The following is a 22,406-nucleotide window of genomic DNA, read 5'->3' as shown; positions in this document are numbered from 1 at the left end:
TTGAAAGAAATAAAAATACAGAATTTGATGCTTGTGATAACTAGAAAAGTGCTAAAGTTCAGATCAGAGTTGAAAAAACAGAGTAACGAGGATAATTTTCAAAGTTAATCTTTGCATTTCTTTGTTCAAAACAATTTATGTAATGTCAGACTAAATGTTATAATACCTAAAAGTTTAGCTGTTGATGTTTAAAAAATGCCTAGCATCCATGCTATTAGATTTCTCCTGAAAGAATATTTCTTTGATTTTATTTCTTTGCACTTCAATGTCATCAAAATTCAGCAATGAAGCAGCAACGGATTTGGGGGAATCCATCAGAGCTCTCAAATCCTCTTAAAGCCTGGAAAAGCATGTGATATATTTTATCAGAAAGAGTATAAAATTTCTGTCTTTTATTGCTCAGTGTTGAGAAGACAAGAAGACAAGAAGACAAATATGTGCCAGTCATAATGTGGTTCAGATTTGATCTTCACTGTTATGTGATCAGACACAACAGTGATAAAGAGATGGGCCACACAGAATAAATAGGAAACTAATATGAATATTATGCAAATGATAAGACTTTTACTAGAAGATCTGAAGCATGGCAACATTTTCACTGTTCAGGGTACTTCAAGGAAACAAAGACTGCTATGGATAAATACTATAAAAGAACCTGAACAGAATAGATATAGACAAAAAAAAAAACATTTTAGGTGGAAAGAGAAAGTAATTAATTAATTTCATGTTTGAAATCATCATCAACCTTGATAAGTGCTCAAATTGGAGTTTAATTCTGTAATCTCAATATACTGATTTTATAATGTTATGCTGAGTTGAAGAGTTAAAATAAAAAGCTGGAAAAATGATCTTTCATGCCCGTTTCTGTTAATTTTATTTTTAATAAGGAAGTGATCTATTTCTATTCAATTGGAAATATTGCAGCCATAAATAAATGTAATGAAAACACACATCTTTGAATTTATAATTGACCATTTCTGTTATGAAGATGTGCTATATTATCTAGCAAGTCCAATCAGAAGGATGCCTCTGATTTAAGAGATCCCTTGAACAAAGCTCATAAATATACTCATTAATGTATAGGTATGTTCAATCGCATATTAAACATATCTTAGTTCTCTTTTTCATTTAAAAACCTGAATATATGGAAAATGATCTGGTCTCTTTTATTGTTATTAAAATAATGTTAATTCCTTGTATATGTTTTAAGTTTTCCCATTAGAGCCGGACAGAACAGAGTTTACCCTACTGAAAAGCTTAGAGATTTTTAAATCTTTCTTATTCTGAGGCTGCAAAAAAAAAAAAAAAAAAAAAAAAAATGACAATATCAGTCTTTCAACCAATTTCTCTCAAAATTTCTTATGAAAAAACTACAACAACAACCAAAAATCCTAAGCCCTAGTTTTAGTGGTTTTTTTTTCATTTTATATTCTAAAACATCAGATATTGAGAGAAGTTGATAATTATCACTTTTGCTTGACAATTAAAATTAATTAAGGAGACTAAATATACATTGCTGATCGACATAAAGAAAAAATTTTGTAGAACATACATTTCATAAAAGTTCTTTTGCTTTCGTACTTACATTTATGTTAATTTGAAATAAGATTATAAATAAAATCATAAGAATTTGTTAAAAGTAAGTTCTTGAGAAAAATTCTAAAGAACTATTCCTTTAACAAAAGATTTCTGTTCCTTGTCTTGATCATTAATATATTTATTTATATATTACTTCTATGTTTACACTCTCAGGGTTAAAATGATCTTATACGTATCAAACCCCTTACTCAGGTGTCCTTGACAATGTATTTTTTGTTATTGTCCATGTCTGGGAATAATTTTATTCAAGTATGAGAAACTAACACATTAAAAGATTACACTACATTTTATCTGTTTAGTAGAAGTAAAGGTTTGCTCTTGTTTCCAAGTCAATTCATCACCTCTTCAATTTTTGTTCCCAGTAAAGTTCCAAATTAGTTATGTCTCTCATGAGCCCAGCTCTCTTCCACTTGCACCATGAATTTACCAACATTTCTAAGGATCTTTGCAGGCAAGCTTCTTGCTATTTTACATCATTTCAGAATTTTTGTGTTCATCAGCAGTCCGTAGAGGATACTTCTACTGTATGCTATACAACTGCCAGGGAGAAACAACCTGCATATTTGCAGTACTCCAAGGAATGCAATTATGACTTAGGCATTTGTTGAAGTATTCCCACACCTCATTTGTTTGAAAATGACTTCCCAAAGAATGATCTCTTACCAGACTCTTGTATTCATATTAACCTTAATGTAATTAAAGCCAAGGTGAAATGCAAATAAAAATACATACCTTCTATGGTTAAAATGAGAAAAGCAATTTTGTGTTCTTTATTTAAACAGCAACAATAACAACAAATTTGATCTTTCTACATCAAATTTAGAATGAAAGAACTCTCTCTCCCTGAAATGATTTATTCTGTTGGGAACATTTTCTTGACAGTCACTCAGACAAGAATTCCTCCCCCAGGATACTTGATGTCTCAGAAACTTTCTTGATGGAATACGTTTCTTTTGTAGTTGAATGTTCCAGTAAGTCCAGATATATTTAACCTTCCTTATTAATACTTCTTCTTTATCTTATTTCTTCCCGATTTGTAGGCAGTCTTGACACTTTCCTTACTTATCAACTCTCAAGAGATACATAAATATCACTTACTCAGACCAGGTGTCTCCTCATGTATTAGGCTCATAAATTAACTATTTTTTTACTCAGCAATGGTAATATTCTTCCTTCGCTTTGCCCTTGGTGACTCAATGTGCACATTTCATTGTGAAGCATATCAATATATTGAACTTTGTTTTTTATCAGACTCAAAGTTCACAGAAACTTTGTACAGTCAAATGGGATAAAAACATACAGCTCATCACAGGGTTTTTAAAATAAAAATAAAATATGATGGTAACAGTCTAATAAATACAACTGTAAAAACTCCGACCCCTCTTATGTCTTTTAGAGAGAATATTGTAATACTATCTGCAATGATTGACTTATTTTGGGTTTCTCTTGCACTCAAGCTGCTACTTTATCTTTCTCAAATGTTCTCAAGATCCATGTAAACAAGCCATATAATTTTTGTGGTATATGTGTATTTTCTTTCTTTTTAGATAGTAGTAATATTTTTCTACAATATTTTGTATATTTAAACTTCTTCCAGTCTTGTACTGCGTTCCTTAGAGCTCCACCTTCGTAGCAGCTGTTGTTAGATGCTGCTTCCCAATGCTCATTTTCTTCTATCCCCTCTGTTTTTAGTTAGGCACTTTTTTTCATCACTCAGCTGCTCTACTGCCAGTACAATTTGCAGTTCTTAATGGATGATTATGAAAAATTGCAAATTAGTAAGCTGTAGAGCTGCTGAATTTTTATGAGGAAAAAAAAAAGATAAAAAGAAAAAACAAAGAAATTGTCAAAGATGAAGCAACATCATCTTTTGCTATATTTTCACTGCTAAATAATAGAAATTCGTGGATTATGTATAAGTTTTAAGACCACACTGTTTATAGCTAGCACTGTCTCAGGCTAACTGGCCCTACCTATATCACCTATAGTTTTTCTCAGGATCTCATTATGATGCACAGTGACAATAAGGCAGAATAATTGTTTTGTGATTTGATTTCTAGTTTCAAATATCTTATGTGAGTTACGGTGTAGCACATGAGAGAGATTATTTTAAGACATGACACAGTATATTTGTGGACATACATGGAGATCATAATGGGATGTCTACAAATGCAAGACCTCCTGGAACAAAGTTGAAAGACTGCAGAGGGAGTCAAGTATAGCAGAGGAGCCAAATCTAGTGGAGTTTCATCCCTTGGCGATAGTTCCTGGCCTGAACTGGAAATGTGCTACTGTATGGTATTAGAGGGAGCTGAATGGGATGATCCAAAGTGGAGAGAGCTGCTCTAGACTTTGGCCTTGCAGGCAGTAAGGGATCCTGAGCTTGTTCCCTGTTCTCATTTATTTAGTTGTGCAGGCAGTGCCCTTTACAAACTGCTAGTTCTGACTTTTGTTTTAAAGTAGCATGTGACTTTTCTCTTATAGGCAGTGATCCTTATTATCTCTCTCTGGACCTAGGCACCTTCCGCTGTTCTCTACACATGGTTCCAGTCTCTGTAAAGCAAGGAATATCTAGACCATTTCTAAGCCTGATTGTTTTCTTTAGAATTCAAAAATTTGGAAATTACAAATAAGACCCTCTCTAAAGTGTGTAACAGATCTTCTGCATCCCATATGAGCTTTGTAACAGATATTATAAATCCAAAACAACACAACCCACCAGTTCTCCCTGAATGCATAGTTTTACATCTCAGTATAATAACATGCTCTGAAAGATGCAAGACTTACTTTTCTTACGTTTCATACTAACAGTTTTAAGCTTCCTTGTTTAGTATACAGATTAAATTCCAGTCTGTGACACAAAATTCTCACTACTTAATATTCAAGGAACTTGAGTTATCTCAGCTTGACCTAGAAAATTGCCGCTTTCAAAACGATCACTGTCAGGATCTTTTTTTTTTTTTTTTTTTTTTTTTTTTAGTATACTAGAGTTACTGGATGGATTAAGTGATCTTTTTTAGAGAGAGCATGTGAAAATTACTGGGTTGAGTAACTTTCTCCTTGACATTTAGAAAGGTGAAAGAACTGTTACACATTCTTGGAGGCCTGTTTTAAGCTTTCTCAACCTTAGATACAGAGTACTGTAGCTGCAACAATGCCATTGTATTTGCTGTAGTTCTTTTAGTCCAGAATTCCACCTGAGAGATGTGTGGCCCAAACAGATCACATGAAATTAGTTATTCATTCAAATATTGCCATTAAACCCAAGCATCAGTAAATAATTTATGTTGTGAAGATGGAGAGCTTTACACATCCACTTAAAGTTTCCTGTTTGCATTCAATCCTGGATCATGTTTCAGTCCATAATGTTAGTTTATAAAAATCAGCTGCTTTGGTCACAAGTTTAATTACTCATAATTTTTTTTTCCTGAGTGACTTTTGTTATGATATTAAAATGTATATATCTATTTTACATCAAACACAAACAACTCTTGTCTGTTCTTCTTTAATTAAAGCAAGGTCAGCGAATAGGAAAGCATTGTCTCTTGTGTGAAAACGTAGTTTAATTTTGCTGTCAGTAGGATCTGAATTGATAAAAACTCAGAGATGCACTTTCCTCCATCCACTCCCATTATCACATCAAGGCCTGAGCTGCTACAGCAAAACACTCAGGAAATGTAATATGAATTGCTCTTGAAAATGCATCTCGGTGTTTTTCAGGATTTACCAGATGGTGCACTGTGTTGCAAGTGCTCTTTCTGAAATTTAGCTATGTGATACTTACATGAGTTGCTATATGGAAGAGGTTCAGAATCAGAAATAAAATGCTGTTAAATTAATTGCTGTATGTACAAAAATAAATTTACTTTATTGAAGATGATTTTTTAATATCAAATTTTTTGAATCAAACTTTGTCACAGATACTTACAAAGAAAGACTTGTTCCTGGGAGGAAGACAGCAGTATCTGTGTAGTTTGACCACCTTCTGACAACCGTATCACACAGTTCATAATGAATAAATAAAGAGACTGTGATTTCCCCTTCATGAAAAAACTTTTTCCTTTCTGTCAGGAGGTGAGTGAGTTCTAATCCAATTAATTATTAAAATTGACCCACTTTTTTTGCCTTAGTTGCTGCCTAAGTCATTTTACACAAGATCCAGCCAGATAGATGTGGCAAAGGGAAATTTTTAAGAAACCTGCTAGTGAGTAAATTTAATTGATGCAGTTTCTCAGTGTCTGGGAAAATGGCTTTCTGTTTCTAATGAGGAAAGTAAAGCCTTGTGATGATAGTGCCGGGATTGTCCTCATGTTAATAGATTTATGTATCTTACATAGTTTGTATCCTCAGACTTTCTCAGATTGTGGTTTTACATGGTGACAACATTAGATAGCATTTACTTTGTTATTTTGAGATAGAGTTCATAGACTATTACAGCTGTTCTGGCTCTAACTTATTTGTTGATATTTAGGATACTATTATTTTCAATAAGATTCTTATTTGATATTCTGATCACTGTGATCTTTCTCTCCATGAATATATTAAAGAACTGCATTACAAAAACATCTGATATTTCTTAAAAGAATAAAGAAAATACTAAAGAAGCTTTCCTCTTTCCAGTACAAGGAGCAAGCATTCAAATTTAATCTCTTCTTCTCTATGTTACTGGTAATTTATGTGTGGTAAACTTGATGTTCAAAAAGAATTATAATCAAAGCAAATAAAACTATTAATCAAATAGTATTGCTATCATTTTATACTGTTAACTTTCTTGTCTTTATATATATATTCAACATTCGTGGTTTTCATGGAAATGTTATCACTACTGTGTTTGTAATATTTAAGAAAATGACACTATCTTTTTTAATTGTACTTCTCTTACTCATTTCCGTTAAATACCTAAACTTTAATTTCAGATTGATTCTTCAAACAGAGTTGCAAAAATTTGCCAGCTAATTTAGGGAAAATAGTGAGATTAATCAGTTTTAACAAGGACTTTGGACAGAGCATTCTGCAGGCCTGAATTATGTGATACCGCTGAATCTTCCCTGATTTGAGAATAGCTAAGGATCATCTGAAGTGTGAAACTCAAACTATCCAGGTTCTCCTTGGAGCCATAAATGCAGTGGCTGAACTAAAACTCAGTAGATTTTACATTTTTTATTCAAGAATAGCAATATAATATTGCACATCATAATGCCAAGTTGCCCAGACCTAATTATTTAATTCTGATTAGCCTTCTTAGATTTCCATCATACATATCATAGGCTTCTTCTGACAAACATTCTAGATCCCTACAATAATTTTATAGTGAAATAAGTATACAGATTCTTCCAGCTCCTCTTTCTTGTTCTTACTTCATGAGATAGTTGTTTACAAAAAGCTGTGCTTGTGAAAAGTACCTCTAATATTTTACAAATTCATGGTAAATAACTTCTCTTTTTTATTGTTTTGTTTTTGTTTTCTAGATCTGTCTTAACTTACTTATCAACTTCCCTTACTGATTATTTCATCTCTGTAAATGACTTTGAAGAAAAAGTATTCAAGGACAGTACAGGTTTTCTCCATGTAAAAGTACCATTTTGGTGAAATTTAAATTTGTAGCCCAAATAATAATTCGATAATTATGATGATATGCTACACAGACTTGCGCGTACACAAGATTGGCTGAGACAAACTGAGACAGGGGAGGTTTAGGTTAGATATTAGGAGGAAGTTTTTAACTCAGAGGGTGGTGATGCACTGGAACAGGTTGTCCAAGGAGGTTGTGGATGCCCCATCCCTGGAGTCATTCAAGGCAAGGCTGGACGTGGCTCTGGCAGCCTGGTCTGGTGGTTGGCAACCCTGCACTCAGCAGGGAGGTTGAAACTAGATGATCTTTGAGGTCCTTTTCAACCCAGGCCATTCTGTGATTCTATGATTCTATGAAAATGAATCAAAAGAATGAAGACATGAAATTTATATCAGGTTTTAGACTTTGCATCATTTATCATAGTTTCATACTTAACCGTTGCATATTTCATATAAGAAGGGAGTATTTCAGGAGAAAGGCAACAAAGGGATTATGCATTTTTTATTGATAGGAAGATCAGCGATGGTCTCAGGATGTGTTCTCTATATAATGGAATCCCATGTCATAGCCAGTGGCAGAGTTAGTCATTGCTAAGTAGTCATTACTGATCATAAGAACAGTTCTACAAGGATTTGAGGTTAATTAGTATCTTCTGCAGTACAGTGGAAGAGAGAAAAGTAAAAATCAGTTCCTAGATAATTAATTTAGTTTTATATCAATCACATTTTCAGTATAAACTGCTAAGGCTATTGATAGATATGTCAGTTTTCTTTGATGCTGAAAATTGATCAGTATTAAATTACTACAAAAATTAAAATTGATTCGATTGATTTTAGGAAAAAGCTTACAAGCTCTTAATATTTTTTTTCAATTTCCTCTGTAGTCAGTGTGTCCCAAGACTGTTAATCTTTACAGTAAATTCCAATTATTTTCTCTCAAGGTTTTGAGAATATTTTTTGTTTATTCCACGCTTGGTAATGCAAGGTGGTTCTAGTAACAGTGGAAGAAAAGGGAAGGCAGTAAGTGTTAGTTTAATAGCAACTTTCTTATCTGTACTAAGAATATTTTTAGAGGACTAAGTACAGAAACCAAACCTGAGCAAATATTTTCTGGTTTCTATTGAATTTTCCAATTAGAATCAAGAAAACATTGATTACTTATCTGGTCTAAGTTTATTAATTTCTATGGTACTCATTCAGATTTCTGTTCCTGCAGGCTCAAGGGAGGGAGAGTCTTATCTCATTCCAGGATTATGAGATTCAAATTTAGAAGTCTGAATACTTTTTAATAATAACTGAATGTCACAAAATAATTTATTTTGATGCGTTCTTATTGCTTTTGGGTTGCTCTATTTCTTTCATTAAAAATTCCTTTGAATAAATTTCACTTTGATTTTAGCTGCAATAGGAGCATTTATTATTTTTTATTCATAAAAAAATATTTAAGATGCACTGATTAAGGTTTTCTTAACTAGAGTGTTTTGTATTAAAAACTGTGCTTAGACTGCTATTCATATAACGAAGTGAGGTTCAGGGATTCATTTTTAATCTTCTCAAAAATATTTTCATTAATACTCACAATTTATTCTTATCCAAGGAGCCAGTGTATGAAACAAGACTCTACTGTTTTAAATATGGCAAAAACACACAACAAATCCAGTTTTATTCCTGAAAATGTTTACAAACCTTCCAGACAAAACTCTCCCTTGATTCCACATTCTACCGAATCTAGAGCTGTTACAGAAGTATTTTGAAGTAAAATCTTGGAATGACTATGAAATTTTGGGAAATTTCCAATTTTAAAAAACACACAGCATGTCATTATTTTTTAAAAAAGGCAGACAGACTGATTTGGATAACTGAGCGACATAGTATTAATAACAATCCTGTACGTATGCCAGAAAAGGTTAAAGACTAGAATGAGCAAGTAGTTAATGAGATTTAATGGAATGTTATTGATTATACATGCCTATGTTAATGAATATGTATGTATATACGTAATTTGTAATGTAAAATAATTCTGGATAAGTCATTCTGCTATGGTGGTACAGATAGAGAGTTAGATAAAACAAAATAAAATAAAAAATATTAGGAGGGTAAGGCTCAAATGGGAAATCAAACCTTTTAAGAAGATGCTTGGTCACTATTTGGATGGTTACAGGAATTCCTGCTGCAAGAGTACTTTCAAAAGCATCTTCAGCTGGAATAGGTAAGAATTGCCTAACTTGCTCTTCTGCTCATGCCTTAAAATCCAGATTAACTATGGCTCTGCTGTTCCAGCATATATACATGATCCACTACTGACGACCATCTTAATCCACATATAAGACATTTCTTAATTATCTTGACAAATAACGACATCATCTCTACTCCTGTAGCATTCTGATGTACAAAATGCTCAACACAAGCCAACAGCATGTGCTTGCAGCCCAGAACAACTGTATCTAAAGAGGATTGGAAGTTGCCCAGAGAAGTTGCCTCATCCTTGAAGTGTTCAAGACCAGGTTGGATGGGGCCCTGGATAACTCAGTTTAACCCTGTCTATGGAGTGGGAGTTGGAGCCAGATGATCTTTAAGGTCCTTTTCATCCCAATCCATTCTATGATTCTATGATATGATTCTATGATAATTTCTACATCTGCTGCATTTACTGTACACAAATGGATCGATTTGTAGCAGGAAGCACCTGCTGAGGGAGATGTTCATAGGAGTTTCTCTACACAGCATGTCAATGAAAACTTTAAGCATACTAATTTGTTTGGGCACAGCAGAATCTAACTAATGAGAATCATCAGGACAGTCTAAAACTCCTACCAGGAGAACTGCACTAAGTCAGATTCCTTCACTGTGAACATGGTAGGGATTCAGTCAGGTTAATCACTTAAATTCAATGCAGTACACTGTCTCATCTAGGAAGATAACTGACAGAGGACTTCCTGGATCACCAAGAGAATTAATGATCTAAGGGTGGACACACAGGCACAACCTTGAAATCCAACTGCATCGCGGTTATGATTAAAGAACAAAGTTGAATTTCTGCAGTTCTTGTCACAATGCGGATAATGGTAGTGCCATTATCATATATAAATAATACTGTAAGTCATCAGACTGACTCTAGCAAAACAATTCTGGTAGCAAGAACATTGCTACACAATATCAGTGTAGCCCAGAATAAATGCATTAAAAGAAAGCAAATCTCATTTAATTCTAGGTCAAAAACTTTCATTTGGAAGTTATTGTGTTTTCAGAGTATCTAGTACAGTTATGCACAAACTTATTTTGGGCTCATGTTTGTAGAGAAAACCAATTGGATCAATATTTTCATCAAAAATTCCAAAATAAATAATAAAATATTTGCTAGAAAATTTTATATAAATGGTGAAGGAAAAGTACATAAAGAAGACAGTAGATTAATTATACAAATGTATTTGACCATGTACTAAAGTAAGCTCATCTGAGTAAATTGCATTTTAAATGGAGCTTTGACAAGATTAGCATTTCCATGTTTAAGAGGTTTAAAATCTTTGTAATGTAATTTTATTCTAGTTTAAAACAAAGTCAGGATTTTTCAAAGCTTCAAGCTAAAGTTAATTGCTACTCCCTTCCCACATGCGAGAAAGTACTGACTCTCTCAGAAGCATGAATCTAAATACCAGCTGTAGCTGTACTGGAGGTGAAGCTAAGAACTGGAAATTTCAGGGCTATTTAGAATCTCACTCTCCCCTTCTGAGAACTTTAAAAGAGATATACCGGAAACTTGAGCTCCTCAATGGTCTGCCAAAACAAAGAACCTGGCACAGGTGGTATTTTCTGAAATATATAAAATATTTCATCAACATCATAGATTTGCAGAAGGTTTCAGTATTGATCAAATGACAAACTCCAATGAAAGACAGCTTTTTGAAATATTAATGAATACCGATGCAAAGCCAGACATCAAAGAACGGATGATTCTGACCAAATTTAGACATTCCCACTGTAGGTACCTGCCTATGCATTTAGATGTCTAAATCCAGTTTATAATCAATGGAAAGTGTAGCCAGATTAATTATATCAATTAGACATATCAATTATGTGACTTAGCTGTTGATGACATCTAGTATGATTCAAGTAGCACTTCTGAACCATGGACCATCGTTCATATCTCAAAAAGCAGTGCTGAACAATAAAATGTTTAAAGTTCTTAACTGATGACTCACACTGCACAAGGTATATATGAAGCTCTTTGAAAGAGAGATATTTTAGTTTCAGGGTGCACTGCCATGGAATTTCTTGGAGGAAAATATCAGACCGAATAACTTCTTTTAACGGCATTGTGGAGATCAAAATCTGAATACTGTAGTCTCTTTTGTTCTGGAATTTTTATCTCAAAAGTACGTTGAAAACTAAGATGGAGTTCTGAAGATAAATATATTATTATTTTATAATTTCTGTTATGTCACATTCTGGGTATGAGTCTGACACATTGCTATAGGGGGGAAGCAAAGCCTTCTCTTGAGTCACAGGGTTCAGAAAGGACTTCCTTGCTTTCTGAACTACTTCTTAGAGAGAAGTCTAGGTGTGGCTAGGTCAAGTCTTAGTTCCAGACTTGGTCAATGGTTTGTCTCTAAAAGATTATGCGTGCAGTGTCTTATCAGTCAACGTTTGTCTGTCAGAGCTCTCTCAAGGGTTTTCACTGAAACAGTTTTGAGAAGTTGAAAATAGGTGGTTTGTTGAGGCAGCAGATGTAACAGGTTCAGAATAAATACATTGATCTAAATGCTAGCAGTATCACCACCACATATCTTATGGCTAGCTAGTAATTAATTAAGCCATATTAACTTTCACCCAGGTATCATCTGAAAAATAATGGAGGCACAATATCTTACTGAAAAAGACATCACTGCAAACAGTGGAAGGAAAATAAGTCAGATCCAGTGATCTGCTCAATCCAATAGAATGTTCAAACACACATATCCACATCTGTTCTGATAAGCAATCAGCATCTTTCTTCAGATAAGCAAGTTACTCCACTTATGCCCTTCCTCAAGCAATGCTCATCAATTCTCTGCCAATTTACAGTCAGTTTGTATTTTGACACAGAAAGTCTGACAATTTCCTTCATGATGTTAGAGTAGATTAATGTGACTTGCTGTGATATTGCACCTTAACTTGACAGTCCTGTGTAAAAGAGGGCCAGTGAAAGTTCACCAGATCTTTCTGTATCAATCTACTGAATATAGAAGGCTCAAGTATGCTTAACTTAAATTAAAACTTTTTTTCTACATACATCAGTGAAGGAATAAATTCTATACAATTTGCCTCTTAATACAATTTTTTATCCATAATTGTCTATTACCAAGCTCAGATCAGTTTAGTGTGTACAATTTTTTTCATTATTAAAGCTATAACTATTAATAAGGAGATAAACTGTCAGGCAAAATCTCACAAACTTTATATAAGTGGATGGAAGACTGGGTGGAAGAAACAGACCTGGGGGTATTGGTTGATGCTCAGCTGAGCATGAGCCAGCAGTGTGCCCAGGTGGCCAAGAAGGCCAATGGCTGTATCCAGAGGAGGGCAGCAAAGCTGGTGAGGGGTCTGGACCACAGGCCTTATGAGGAGCGGCTGAGGGAACTGGGATTGTTCAGTCTGGAGAAGAGGAGGCTCAGAGAGTACCTTATCGCTCTCTACAACTGCCTTAAGGGATGTTGTAGTGAGCTGGGGGTCGTCCTCTTCTCTCTTGTAACTAGCAATAGGACAAAGGGGAATGGCCTCAAGTTGTGCCAGGGGAGATTTAGGCTGGACATTAGGAAGTACTACTTTTCTGAAAGAGTGGTCAGGCGCTGGAATGGGCTGCCCAGGGAGGTGGTTGAGTCACCGTCCCTGGAGGTGTTCAAGAAATATTTAGATATAGCATTGAGAGACATGGTTTAGTGGGTTAATATTGGTGGTAGGTGGATGGTTGGACTGGATGATCTTGTAGGTCTTTTCCAACCTAGCTAATTCTATGATTGTATGATTCTATGAATATCTTCCATTCTCATTAGTTTGGAATTTTTTAGTCTATGATCTTCCTATTGGATTTACTCAACAGGAAGTCATTATTGCTGAGACCATGAGGATAACAGTGAGATTCAGTGACGTAATATTTAATCAGTTTATCCACCTGGATTATTTTCTACCTCAAGTCATTAGCTGATACCTTCCATTCCTGTTCTGGAAATGTTTCTTTTTAATTTCTCTTTCAAAATCTAGAATTGTGTCCTATAAATTGCTCTTCTTTTTGTCAATCTGCATGTGAGAAGGATTGGAAACAGGAAGCTAGATTACTAACTCTTCTTTAAAAACATTAGACTGGGCCTTTGAAGCTACAGAGTTAGAACTTTTTTTTTATCTTCACCTTTACAACTTCTCTGTTTTCTTGTGAAAAAAGCCATCCTGAAAAAGTCCCTCTAACTTTTCTTTTACCATTGAATGACTGCATCATATGTGAACAAAACTACACACATTTGTTATTAATAATTGGATAAATCCAGTTTTTGGATACATCTTTTTAGTTTTTGTTGTGAGAAATCTAATTGGTAATTCTGGGTCTGTGAAAGACACTGCAGTTATTTCTTTAAAATTGATATGACAAAGAATTAGAGATATATTATAATCTTCTGATTATAGCAAATTAAATTTTCCCCTCCGGAAACTGTTTAGCTCCATGCTGTTAGATTGAGTTTTTTAGTTGTCATAGATTAATATTTAGGAAAATTACTAATCAGAATAGGATGAAGTGTAACTTAAATAAATGTGATGACACTAATGCATGATATGATTGCTTTTGGTAGTAATCCCTTATTTTTGTTGTAAATTGATTTCATATTTGTATAGATGTCTGAAATTTAAGAAATCCATTAGTAGCAGTTTCTTATTCGTATCCACTATCCTTTCTATACTTTATTTTTTTTTAAGATTAATCTTTACTCTACAATGTTGTATTGTATATAGACACCTATCATAATGTGTAACTCACTATCTCCCTCTTTACATTGCTCTGAAGAGTTTATAAGCTAAGGCAAGAGATAACCACAGTCACCACAAGGAGATTTGTCAATGGAAAGCCATAATAAGATGCCATTGTTCTTTATGAAGAAATACCACAGGGTTTTTTTCTCCATTGACTGTAAAAAGAGTTTAAGGTAACAAGTTCAGATGTAATGATCTACAGTTGACTGTAATTAAATCCTATCACTTCTGTTAAGTCAGTGACAGAGATTTCAGTTAATAATTTTTTAAGGAAGACCCTGAATAAAGACAGAAATCTGGCTTTGGGGAAAGTTAAAGACACCACCTGTGTTCTGGGTTGAAATATTCCTAAACTGATTCTCTCAAACAGAGATAGAAAGCAATTTTTACAGGATGGGGAGAGAAACATTAGAGAAATATCAAATTATTTAAGAAACAGAAAAATGGAGCATTGATAAGGACACATTATAAGCTTTATAGGAAACTCATTTTGTGATATACAAGGAATAGAAAATAAATATGATGAAAGAATCTTCAGAGAGTAAAACACAAAATATGTTCCATGTTAAAAAAAAAAAAGAAGTCAGCTGAATACAGGGAATACTAGGTGAATGAGGATAAGAAGGGAAGAACGTCTCTGAGGAAAGAAAACAGGAAACAGGTTTCAGGAGGAAAGAAAGCATATTATTTCTGCAGCAATTTCCAGGGACTATAGCTGTAGTTTTACACCCGAGTTAATCAGACTTCAATCCCTGCATGAAGAGTTAGCCAAAATAAACTGGCACTTTCATTTTTCTGATCTACTTAAGATGTTCAGGATAAGATATGATATTGATATGGCATTTTTTCATAATTTATAATGGTATAACCATAAGCTAAATATCAGAAGTTAAACAATTTATAAACAACTCAGTAAAAATAATAAATGCGTAATACAAATGTCTTAAAATGCCTTGTAGAAGTTTGTGATTCTCTTTCTACTGGAAGAAGACGGACCTGGGAGTATTGGTCGACGCTTGGTTGAACGTGAGCCAGCAGTGTGCCCAGGTGGCCAAGAAGGCCAATGGCATCCTGGCTTGTATCAGAAATAGTGTTGCCAGTAGGAGTAGGGAAGTAATTGTCCCTCTGTACTTAGCACTGGTGAGGCCACACCTCAAGTACTGCGTCCAGTTTTGGGCCCTCACTGCAAGAAAGACATTGAGGCCCCGGAGCATGTCCAGAGAAGGGCAATGAAGATGGTGAGGGGTCTGGAGCACAGGCCTTATGAGGAGTGGCTGAGGGAGCTGGGATTGTTCCGTTTGGAGAAGAGGAGGCTCAGGGGAGACCTTATTGTTCTCTACAACTGCCTGAAGGTTGTGGTGAGGTGCGAGTTGGCCTCTTCTCCCATGAAACTAGCAATAGGACTAGAAGGAATGGCCTTAAGTTGTGCCAGGGGAGATTCAGGTTGGACATTAGGAAATACTTCTCCGAGAGAGTGATCAGACTCTGGAATGGGCTGCCCAGGGAAGTGGTTGGTCACTATCCCTGGAGGTGTTCAAGAAATGCTTAGACGTTGTACTGAGGGACATGGTTTAGTGGGAAATATTGGTGATATGTGGATGGTTGAACTGGATGATCTTAGAGGACTTTTCCAGCCTCGGTGATTCTATGATTCTAAGTATTGTGGTTAAGTACCAATTTTTGTAGATGTAAAAGAATCATAAATATATGAGATCAAAATTTGACTTGTTGAAATACTCCTCCTCTTCTTTAATACTTTCCTCTGATAAAAATAAATAAATAAGTAAGCAGACATATAAATAAATCAATAAAACAAATAAAGAACACACGAGGGAATTTATTTTCCCATTTTTCTCTGCTCTTCCTTTTGGGAATTTTTTGTTTCCTGCTACTGATTGTAAAGGGATTTTGTGGTATATGCATCAAATATTTTTCCTGTAACAGCCAAGAAAAAAACAACTCTCTAGAGCTCTGGTAGAAAATTATTATAAAGCATTTGAAGAAATGAGAAAATCTTTGAATAAGGCAAGACATTTGTTAAAACTTCAGGATTTGATAACTAATAAAAGGAAAGCATATTCAGGCTTAGAGGGTTATTAGAAGATCTAAGAAATCATGCTGGTAAAACTTCTGTTGCTATATTAATCACCATACTTCAGCAGAAGAGGCAGAATAAGATAAAAATAATAAATAATAAAAGGGCCAAATCTTTTTCACCTCCTACTTTAGTTAAAGGTGAAAATACTGTTGATTCAGTTATAAAAAGTTAAAATGTTATGTGGGAGTTCAGCTAATACTGTTGACAACAAAAGATTGATTTTATCTACATAAATAAAGCCTTTCATATGTTATTTTTTGTCCTTTTTTTTCTTCAGTTTTTTTTTTTTTTCTTTTGAAATATGCAGTTACATTCTGGAGGGCTGAAATGAGACTGCTGATGACATATCGGTTTTCTGGTTAATTAACCTTAGTTATTTACCTCCAGTAATATGATTCATGACATTTAAAAAATGCAGAAGGGAAAAGTTTTAATAGTTTTATGAACTTCACTGTAATTATTTGACAATGTAAAACAATGATTTTTATTTCTTGGACATTTTCAAAATTAAAATATTAGTGTCTTTTTTCTTTGAATATGTTAGATATTTATGCATGAATTTTTTTTCTTTATAGCCATGTCTCACTGTGTTTTTTATGACACATATTCTTTGTTGCATTATAAGTCAGTTAAAAGCAGAAGCAATAGAGAATATGGAATTTTATAGTGTTTTCTAAAGGGCTTTTAAATTCTCTAAGTTTCCACAGGAAAGCATTGTCTTCTTTAGTTAGGCTTACTTAACTTTTTTCAGAAGTGCTTTCGTATGTGTGTTTATCATGCAGCTGTTATGGAATCAAAAATTTAGTTAGAAGTCAGGATCCTGACCTGACAAGCTACTTGAATACAAAGTAGCATAGGCTTGGGTTTTCTAGGAAAAAGTCTTCCTTCCTCCTTGTCAGGAAGTCTTAGTGCTTTTTTCCTTTTTTTTTTTTTTTTTTTTTTTTTTTAAATAACCTTGCTGATTACTTAAGCAGTCATCAATGTATTTTTCACTAATTCTGGTTAGGATGCAGCCATGTTGGTAGTTGGTATAGCTGGTATATGATATAGTTACTTATCTACTTCTATGCCAAATGAAGAAAATTATGCTTCTTTATGAGCTTTGGAAAAGAGTAAAAAATGAATTTCTGTCTCTTGCCATCCCTTTGGTAAATCTGTTATTTTAATAGTAAGTTATTTTACTTTAACAGTGTTTCAGATAAATATGTCAAGTGTTGGTGGATTTGCACAACTAAAATGACATAAAGATGAACAGTTGGGAGACAAATTTTCTGTCCCATAGTAAAATCCAAACATTTTTAATTTGATATAATTACTAGTCTCATGGACAACTTAAAATGTTGACTTTCCCAGTAACAACCAAATTTTAGAATCATAGGATCACAGGATGACTGAAGTTGAAAAACATCTCTGGAGGTGTGTCGTCCAATCTCCCTGCTCACAGCAGGGTCAGCTAAAGGAGATTGCTCTTGGCTGTACAGTCAGGTTTTGAATATATCCAAGTATGGGGACTCTATAACTTCTCTGGGCAGCTTGTTCCAGTAATCAGTCCCCTGCCTAATGAAAAAATGTTTCTTGGTGTTCAAACAGAACCTCCTGTGATTCATTGTCTCTTGCCCTGTCATTGGGCTCCATCTTCTGTACACTCTCCCATCAGTTATTTAGATGCTTTGGTATGATCTTTTCTCCAGGATGAACAGTCATGGTTCTCTCAGTCTTTCATCATAGGAGAAATACTCCAATCCCTTCATCATCTTTGTGCCTCTTTGCTGGACTCTGTTCAGTAGCTTCTTGTCTCTCCTATACTGAGAATCCCAGAACTGAACAAAGAAGCCCAAGTGTGTCTCATTAGGCCTGAAGAAAGAGAAAGGATCATCTTCCTTGACCTGCTACCTTCACATCTCCTAGAGCAACCCAGGGTCTGATAGCTTTCTTTGCCACAAGAGCACATCACTGGTTCATGGATAGCTTGGTGTCAGTACAGTCAGTACAGTTTTAAAATCCTCCAGAGAAGACTGTGCGAACTACTGGAACAAATTACTTCACTTCTTAGCTGTCCTCATGCTGAAAAATAACATTCCATCTCAATTTAGAAAAATAGAATGTTTCATGTTAGTGTTTTAAATTTTTAATTTGATAAATATAAATATGTTTAAAATATTAACAACTTATATGAAGTATGTTTATAATGCATTATTTGAAATCAATATTTCCACAAAATTTTTTAAATCTAACTCATTAATTTTATGGTAGATGATTGTCCTACTGAACTTTTTTACTATGAACATATTTCTAAGTTTTCACCAATAAGATATATGAAACATTATATTTCCTCTTTATAATTTAATTTTATATAGTTAAATATTGTAGATTTTTTTCCACTTCACTTGTTTTGGGGAAAAAAAATAGGATTTGTTTGGCTCCATGTGGTGGCTGATGCATGATTTGTATGTTTATTCTCATTTTGTTTCCTGCTTTCCTTTAAGAATTTTGGCAGGTTTAGATGGATCCCTCTAGAGAGAGGGGGCCAGACTGGGGGAAATTCCTTGCTTCCTGGGGAGCAGCTGCTCCTCTTGAGGGAAGAAAGGTTCAACATATCCTCTTTCATAGCTTTATCCCTGGCTTCATAGAGGAGACAGCTATTCAGCTATTCATTTCCATCAGCAGAGTGTTCTTCTGTGCACTCTGGGTCTGACAAAAAGAGAAGCTTCCTAGGGACCAGTAGACTATGCAGTGGTCTGATGACCTAAATGGAAACGGAAGCTTACAAAGAAGTTGGTGAGGAGTTAGTTATAACTAGCTTAAATTTACGCTGATCTAGTCACTATGTATATTCTCAATATAAAATACAATAATCTTCTTTATATCCAAATAAAACCTGAATTTTCTGGGTTTAAAAGGCCATTTTTTAAAAAAATCAAGTACGCTCACATTAAAAGGATCTAACCAACAAAAATTTTGGTTGCACTGAAGCAAATCTGAAAATGCTTTCAGTGTTTAAGACAGTATATCTGAAGGGACATTAGGGCATATTACAAAAAATGAGAAAACAATAAAAATTAAGGGTGGATGTCACTTTGATTTAAAAAAAAAATCAAGAGATATATGTTTTCTTTCTTCAATCCCCCATACTGAGACAATTTTATTTCTTGAGAATGGGGTTAATGAAACAACAAAGCTTCTTTTTAAACAGTTTATGCACTTTCACACCCTCTGATGTATAACTGAAATAAAATAAATGACTAGCTTATCACTAGATCCTTCTTAAAGTCTCTATCTTCTCATCTATAAATATATACTTTAATCAAGAAGATAATTAAACCAATGTTCCCATGAATCTTCTCTTGCAGCTCTGTACAGACAAATCACCTATTTCCAGAAACAACTATAAATAATTTAACATTTTATACCAAGTAGGTCAGATTTTGAAGGATAATTAGGCATAAAAGACGTACAGACAGATGCCTCCTGTGAAAACAGGTTTTCAGGATTCTTGCAAATCCATCAGGATGCTTAACTACATCTCAGGTCACCATGACTACATTCAAATCCCTTGAAAGACTAACCCTATGTGCTGAACATATCTCCCAGAGGTCTAAGTTATAACCATGTTCATGTTTTGAGGTGTACAAAGAATTTAGTTATTTGGCAGATGCAACGCTCTTTCAACATCGTTGATTGGACTCCCTGTAATATTAAACAATTATCATTAGAACCAGCCTGTTTCCCATATGAGACTTATTACATGCTGCATAGCATATGTTAAAAAATCTGCTTTATGTGTTTGAATAGTTTGAAATTGCTGATCTGCTGAATTTATTATGCTAGGGCTCTTGAGTGAGATTTTGTCCTTTAATGATCGTAGAACTTTTTATAAAATTCAATTTATTTTTTACTATTAAGAGCTTGCCAGTGTATTCCAATGAGAAATTCATCAGTTGTACCTCAGCTTTACATAGTCTCTTTTTGTTCTTAAATATAGAGCTTGGAATACATAAGCAGTTAGGTTTTTGAAGATTTGGTGGCTCTTGTTTCATAAACATAACGCTTACATTTCCTTTTGTAGAAGAGAATGGTTTACATAAAATGAGATTTGTTAAGTTTGAAAGTTACTAAGAGATGGGTAAGTCTGGCTGAAAGAATATCTTTAGCAGTGTAAACATCAGCAGTCCACTGGGAGAAGGCTTCTCTGTGCCATCTTTAGAAAAAATCAAAGCAACTTATTTCACCTCAGCTCAAGAATTTAAAGGATACATAATCCTAAAATTTTACTCATCCTTCAGTCCCAATACATGAATGCATACTCTGAATCCTGCTATTGACAGCATTTCAGCCCTACCTTCTAACTTGCACTGCACTGTGGGATGCACTGCTGCTAATCTCAGAAGCCGGAGGACTGTGGCAGGACGTATTGCGAAGGCCATAAAAGAAGTTCATATATTTGTGTATTGATGTAAAATGGAGGGGTACAGAGCAACAGAAATCTCTGTATTTGAGACAAACCACTTCTGTAAATTATTAAATCCAGGTAATTCTCACGGAAATAAGTATCTCTAGCTGATGCATCCCAAACAGCAAAAAGAGGGAGGGATTCATTCTACAGAAGAGTTTATATTAGTGCCATTCTCTCACCATCATCTTAGAGATAATTTTAGCTTCACAAATTAAGTCCCTGATTTCTAAGGCATTACTTGTACTCTTTAAAATTCACTGGCACCTAAGTTTTGATTATGTGCTCTATGTGGATGTCCAGCCTCCTGTTTTCTTGGGAGTACTTCACAGAGTAAAGGAGTAGGCACTCAGAAGTCTTCTGCTGATTCTTAATGTCCTGCCCCTTGTGTGCAGCAGCTTGCACAACACTGAAGCTAGATTTCAGAATCTTATAAAGATCTTCAAAACACTGATTCTGATAGTATCGTATAATTTGTCATTAGGATTTCACAGTAACCAGTTAAAAATCTAAGCGTGCCTAGAGATATCTTTAGCTAATACCATCTGAGGCAAAAATTCCCCGGTAGACCAACATACATTCTGAGCACAGTTTTCTTAGGGGATTCAAACTATTTGTACTATTTTGTTCCCAAATTAAAGCTGACTTGTCTGGCTTCTGTTCAAGAGAACATACTGAGCTATCTTTGTATACCCTAGAAATGTTGTCTCTCCGCTCTGGTACCAAAAGGCAGATCTTGTGAGGTGCCATGCAAAGTGACTATAGGGTGATTCTCCTGAGCTGCATTTATGCAAATTCCATCAATACAACATACAGTGTAAGGAAACACAAGAGGAAAAATGGATTGGAAACAAGGTTGCAGCTTTGTCCCAAATTCTTCCCTCAATATCGTCAGTGGTGAATGAAGACAGAGTTTTTTGTTACACGGATTTGATCTTACCCACTGAGAGGTTGAGAATTAAGAATTAATAATAAAGAAGGATTAAGAAAAATGTCATTACTTGTTGGTACTAACTATAATTCTTAATTGGAGACCTTGTCCTATCACTATCAGACTGTGTAAAAAAAAGTCAGTCTCCCTCCTGATTATAAGCTCCTTTTAAGTATTGGAAGGCTGCAATTAGCTCTCCATAGAACTTTCTCTTCCCCAGGCTAAAGAACCCCAGTTCCCTCAACCTTTCTTCTTAGGATAGGTGCTCCAGCCCTTTGTTCATCTTTGTGGCCCTCCTCTCGACCTGCTCCAGCAACTCTACATCTTTCTTGTTCAGGGTGCCTAAGATCTGGATTCAGTACTCCAAATGAAGCCTCACAAGGACAGAGTATAGGGGAACAACCACCTAACCCTAGCCCTAACCCTAACCCTAAGTCCTTCTCAGCAGGGATTTTTATTTGTTTTTGTTGTTGTTGTTGTCGTTGTTGTTTTTTAATACACTTTTTTGTTAAGTGAAGCTCAGACACGAATATTTGTTAACCACAACCCTCCCTGTCCCTCGAGCTGCATTCATTTCTAACATATTAATTCATTTGACAGATTAGTTTTTATAAAAATTCACCTGTGGGTTGGAAATTCCCCATTAGATGTCCTTAGCAAATGTACACATGAAAAATAAATAAGCTCATGGATTCAAGTATATAACAAATAATTAACATCTATGAAAGCTTAATGGTCAAATTCCAGTCTGCCACCTGTCT

Source organism: Numida meleagris, chromosome 1, assembly GCF_002078875.1.
Source record: "Numida meleagris isolate 19003 breed g44 Domestic line chromosome 1, NumMel1.0, whole genome shotgun sequence".
NCBI classification, from domain to species: Eukaryota; Metazoa; Chordata; class Aves; order Galliformes; family Numididae; genus Numida; species Numida meleagris.
This window is presented reverse-complemented; position numbering follows the sequence as displayed.